The sequence below is a fragment of the Lygodium microphyllum genome, chromosome 14 (genome assembly GCF_053477565.2).
Source record: "Lygodium microphyllum isolate KBCC chromosome 14, Lygodium_microphyllum_v1.1.10, whole genome shotgun sequence".
In the NCBI taxonomy this organism is placed as follows: domain Eukaryota; kingdom Viridiplantae; phylum Streptophyta; class Polypodiopsida; order Schizaeales; family Lygodiaceae; genus Lygodium; species Lygodium microphyllum.
Window position 1 is genome coordinate 105,051,649 of NC_141148.1, and position 5,949 is coordinate 105,057,597.

General features: G+C 39.6%; 1 pseudogene; it reads left to right on the top strand.

Moving 5' to 3' along the window:
• Nucleotides 1–881: 881 nt before the first annotated feature.
• Nucleotides 882–3,595, top strand: LOC148025936 (geranylgeranyl transferase type-1 subunit beta pseudogene; annotated as a pseudogene).
• Nucleotides 3,596–5,949: the final 2,354 nt, after the last annotated feature.

Consider the following 5,949-nt stretch of genomic DNA (forward strand, 5'->3'; position numbering starts at 1 on the left):
TTCACCAATTTGTAGAACAGTGGTCGCATAGGATAAAACAGGGCCTTTTCCTAAGTGCATGCAGAAAACTTCCGCCTCCAAAACAGGCCCCGAAATGGCATCAAATAAAAAAAACAGAGTAACCGAGGTCTAAAGCCTTCTCCCGCAGCATATACTGCCCTCTTGCTACACCGCGAAGGGCGTCTGAATCTGAGACAATGCACTCTTGCAGTTTCCGGTTGTGCTACGTGCAGAGACTTGCTCCCAAAACAGAAAAATGAAAGCAACACTGGTCCTCTTACCAGAACACCGCGAACTTAGTTTGCTTTCTTGAGCTCCTTACCACGAACAAGGCTCTGATCCCATGTCAAGATTGTGGGAGAGAAGGAAGGAGTCTCACTTGTAGCTTTCTTGCTAGCACAATGGGGGAATACACACACAGGTGGAGGCTGAAAACAGTTTTTCTCTTCTTAGTTGTGTAAGCCAAAAGAACCCAAGTACATAGAAATAGAAGAACCCTATATATGGGTCTCAAACCAAACTCAACTAACTAAGGTGGCATACTAACTGAGCCACGAACTAGAGTAGATAAGGATAGCTGTCATCTAGCTATTATTCATGGGCGGTGTACCAACCACATCTGCAACAACTGACAAGTCGGTGACATAAATGCACAATGGTCACCCTGGCATATCACGAGTGGAGCTCGATATCTCAACATCCTTAACAAGTGGTATCATAGCCATAGGTTCTTAATCCAGTTGGCCAACATTCCATTCAATTATCCTTTTGTAGTCACACAGATTTAAGAGCCACAGGTACATAGGTACAGACATGCCATGCAACAACAGTGCAGTTATCAAGGAATTTTGGACCACAAGGACTATAGGTTTGGTGCATCAATGGAGTCTTGGACCAAGTTTGGTGGTATGAAGGCTGAAGTTAACAGCTCATTGGTCATTTTAGACCATCTCCTGAAGGTATTTTCCTAAAAACAGTGGTAACAGGATTAGAAGAGGGAATAGTTATTGATACTTTTTTTAGGGAGATTCTTTCTCTCTCTTTCTTTTCAAGCTCCTCTCAATCTTCCATGGAGGAGATCAGCCCATTATCTCCACTCTACTCTATGAATCCATATGCTCTTCAAGAGTAAATAGCATAGAGAGCCTTTAAGTATCAAGAGCTACATGTTGTATACCATTTTAGTGGTGGTGGAGTTGTCATCATCACCATCATCATGGTTCTTTTAGAGATCCTGTAAGGGCTTGATCAGGATTTCTTCAACAGACTAGAAGAAGGATAAAATCAAGGAGCTCAAGGCATCCATGTAAGGTGTAGCAAAAAGCATTGAACTGCGGGCTTTATCTAGGTATTGTCGACATTTCTTCAGATTGGTGCTGTAGTAAGTGCCTCCAACAACCATAGTAAGAGCTGTGGTTTGAATCTTTGTGTTGAAGCTCTAGTCTCAAAGCATTGAATTGAGCAGTGGACTCTTGCAACTCTTCTTCTTATAAACATCTGATTTGCCACAAGTTTGTCTCTGCAAATTAGGTGAATGCTCCTTGACAAACCATTGAGGCGCACGCTCAATGACAAAAGGCTCCAATCTCAAAGGCCATCTATCAGGCAAGGAGTTTCCAGGTTGTTACATATGCTTGAAAGGATCCAATCTGGTAGCATTTGTCAAGGAAGAGGTTCTTCTCTCGAGGAACACCTCCATGAATCCTTCACATTTTCACTACATGGCTTAGGCATACTCATTTGATCAAATGCAATGTCACCCTTCTTGAGATTCCTATTCTTTATCAGAAGTTCCAACCTCGTAGAAAGTAGAATGTGATCCAACTCATCTTCAAGCTCAGTATTTATAAATTTACAATCATTCTGAATCTCTTTTTTGGTGGCAAGTATCTCTTGCAGCTTTGACTTCACAAATACAGTCTTTATTGCTCTTGTACTGTTGGTAGAAAAATCAGCCAGTTGTTTCTAACCTGGCAGGAGGCCATGACATGTATCAGCAAAAGGAAGTTGTTTCCTTCTAGAACTTGAGTTTTGCATATGACCTTCACATTCACCCTTCTCATCATCACTCTTTGTGTTTCCTTTGGCATCTCTTTGCTTTGTTATACATGCAAGTTTAAAAACATCCTTGGTGTTTTCTTTACTCAATCTAGAAGCATCTGCTTCTTTCTTGTGATGGCCCAAAGTAGGTTCACTCGAAAGGGCACTGCCTGAATTCAAAAAAGGTGAGATGAAAACATTTGTTGCAGAAACTATCACTCTTCCAGGTTGATGGTATGCATTATAACTGGCAGCTGCTTCCTTGTTGGGGCTAACTTTTTCAAGTGCATACTGCTCACAATGGAATTCCATTGTACTCTTACCCTAGGCGAAAATCAATTGGAATAACTGAAAAAGATGAGAAAAGAGATCAGTCTATGTTGGATGGAGTTGTGTAGTCGAAATCCTAGTTTTCAAGCATTGGGTCGCGGTCAGGCAGGAAAATTGCAACAGCTCAGAATGGTTTGGGTCACATGTACTGACCACACTAGTGTTGATTGACTTTCAGTTACCTTACTACCATCTGTGTCTTTTCTTGGGTAATGATTGGGGCGTGGCATGTGCCCCTTCACAAGCCAGGTGCATGCTTGGAGCCTCTAATTTCTTTCAACCCTCAATGCCCTAATGTACTTGGATTGAGGCTGGTTTTTCTCCTAGAAGGTGATTATTTGAGAGATGGAACATTGTGTAATTGCAAAAATGGTAGTAAAGTTGAACACTTAGGATCTTGTTGCTTTCATCTAGATGTGTCAATAGTACACCCTACTGCAGATATATGGGAAAACTAGACAACCAGCATTGAGATCTTGGAAAGACTGGATACTGAGGTTGTGGCACTAGCCCAAACCCATGGTAACTAGGCAATGCATGCAAGAATAGCTACGAGCTTGGTTGTGCCACTGACTCAGGTTTAGAGATCTCAAGCTTGGTTCTATTACAGTAGAGACAATAGGTTGCTCAGGCACAATCTGCAGCAAGCTGATGGAAGCTTTACAATGGTCAATACAGGAGTAGAGACATATTTTTGTTTTGTTTATTATGCTATTGCTATTTCGGCAATGCTCAATGATTGGTCTGGACTGGATTCTGAAAATGCATTGAAATATATCTTAGAATGCCAGTCATATGGATGGGTTTAGCTTGTTACTTGGCTTGGAGTCTCATGTACAAGTGGTGCTACATATTGTGCAATTGCTGCTTTAAAGTTGATGGGCTATATGGTACCTGATTTAGTGTCTGGAATGTTGGTATCAACTCTTTTGGATGTGAATGGCCTTATAAAATGAAACACTCATAGCAAGAGGTTTCCAAGGAATGATAAACAAGTCATATGATACTTGCTATGCATTTTGGGTTGGGGGAGTACTAAATCTTCTTGGCATTGGGCATCTCTGGGACACCAATGCATTGTGTGCCTTTTTATTAAGTTGTCAAAGTGAGTTTGGTGGTTTAGAAATTATCCAAGGGAAGTACCAGATTTGCTCATGCTTATTATGGCCTCTGTGGGTTTAGCTTGCTTGGAGAACCAGGCTTGAAAAGTTTATGTTGGAGCTAGGTATCTAAATTATAGCACCCCCCTCCCGAGATAGTTGTACTTCCATACCTATTTGCGTTGCATCAGAGACAAGGATCTTAGGCTGCTTAGACACTATTGCATGCATTTTAGATCTCTGACTGATAAGATTATCATGTTTAGAGAAAGGACATACTAATGGCTTCAATGATTCCAAGGAAGGTGAATTGTTGACTAATTATGCAACCCTAGAGCTTTGACCATGCTGCAACAATTTCTGAGCTAGATCTTTGATTGCTAAAGGCTGATCTTGGTACTTGATAGAGATGAACCAATTGCTACTAGAGGTATCAATGCTGATATTAGCAGTTGACATAGCTTATTGATGCAATTCACCTTGTGGAAGACAAGAACAAAAATAGAGAAGTTATGCAGCTTTGTTGATGGTCATCAAACAAGAAGATTTTGAAAGCAACTTGATTACAATGGCAACTAAGATCAATAGCTCCAGCTCTAGTGAACAAGGTTGGCTTCAAACATGGGCTAATATTGACAAACTTGAAGCTTTAATTGATCAGCATATTGCTCTTATGAAGGCAAATAGAGAAAAAGGAGCAAGACTTGAATCAAGTATGGATTCTCATCACCCTGAGTATTATCAACAACATGATGAGTATTATGGTCATGATGAGTATTCTCATGGGTATTATGTACCCGATGCTTATGCTTATGGCCAACATGTATATGTTGATGGTACACACTATGATTTGCATGCATATTATGAATATGGATAGCAACAACATGCAAATGAACATAAGCAGTATGCAAGTACATCTGGACAGCATGTTAATGCTTATAGATATGATGTACCATGTCATAATGTAGAGCATCATTCCATTGAACCTTGGCAGCAGAATGGCTATTATGGGCAACATGCTTATGCTTATGAGCATCCACCTTTTTAGCAACATAGTCATGATTATACATGTGAACCTTCCTTAATTCAGCAGCCCAATTCTTATGGACATGACAATAATGGTTATGCTTATTAGTACTCTTCTAGCTTTGATGAGTAACTAATAAGCTAGAATGATCACCCAAATGTAATGATGAGTTCTTTTCAAGGTGTTGATGATGAAAAAGAGAGCAATGAGCAAGCTGAATCGTAAGAAGGCGATAATGACAACATGATCAACAAGAAGATGTACACAATACAAAAAATCATGTTGAGATGATGAAGGGAAATCATGCTAAGATGACGAAAGAAATGCCTCAAATGAGAGCTACCATGGACACATTAAATGCCAATATCTCTAAGTGGTTGGAGATTCAACTGAAGGGAAAGTGCAAGAAGACTAAGAAGATGTATAAGAAGGGAACAATGAAGAGCAAGATGTACAAGCTCATGACATATTAGTTGAAGAATCACATGAGGCACTCATAGATGTGGATGGTTACACTAAAGGTTTTAGACTCTTGGAGAAACCTCATGATGACCTTCTTGAGCATCGGTTTACACTTAATCAAAATTTACAACAGCCATTGTATGCATTTGATAATGAGTACCTTGATCATGGTTACAATGATTGGTATATGTTTGATGATGATGATGTAATACATGATTTGGGCATACATGAAGATGAAGATGGCATTATGCTTTCCTATGATCTAAGAGATCATGGATGTCATTATGGACTTGATTATGGAGATACTTCCTTGTATCCATTTGATTTGGGTGGACTAGAATATGTGGTGGATGGGCATTCTCTTCTCGTGGACAATCATTATGATGGAATACCTTTTGATCCAAGAGATTAATGGATTGCTTGGGGATCTCATTTAGACCAGTATCCATCTTGCGAGATTTTTTTTTTTAGCAGACTCTTTTGGTTGAAGATTGGTTATCTATGGCCATATTTTAGTACATGGAAGATTGCAGACAACTCACTTTTTTACACCAGATTTTACTCTGAACTCTGAACAGCCAAACCCAACCTGGGTTGAAAGCACTTACCAAGAGCTCCATTTTGATATGTAGCATGCCTTGATTGTAGTTTTCTACAGAAAGTGATCTTAGATTTACTACAGCAAGGTCCTGTAGTAAACAACACGTTGTCCATTCCCTGCATGCTTTATCTTCTTATGGGTCAATATTTAAATTTTATCATTCCCCAATGATACCTATATATCATAATTGATCAATGACCCTTTATACATCAACGATTACCTATCATTCCATCAGATAAGCCTTGTAATGTCTGTAGAGTAGTACTCTGGTCAGCTCCTACCTTGTCTTTTTGTAATAGGTGCCCAACCTGTTTTTGAGGGTAAAAAACCTTTGCGTGGGGATAGAATTAAGAGAGGGGAAATAAAATAATGAGGATAAAATACCAGCT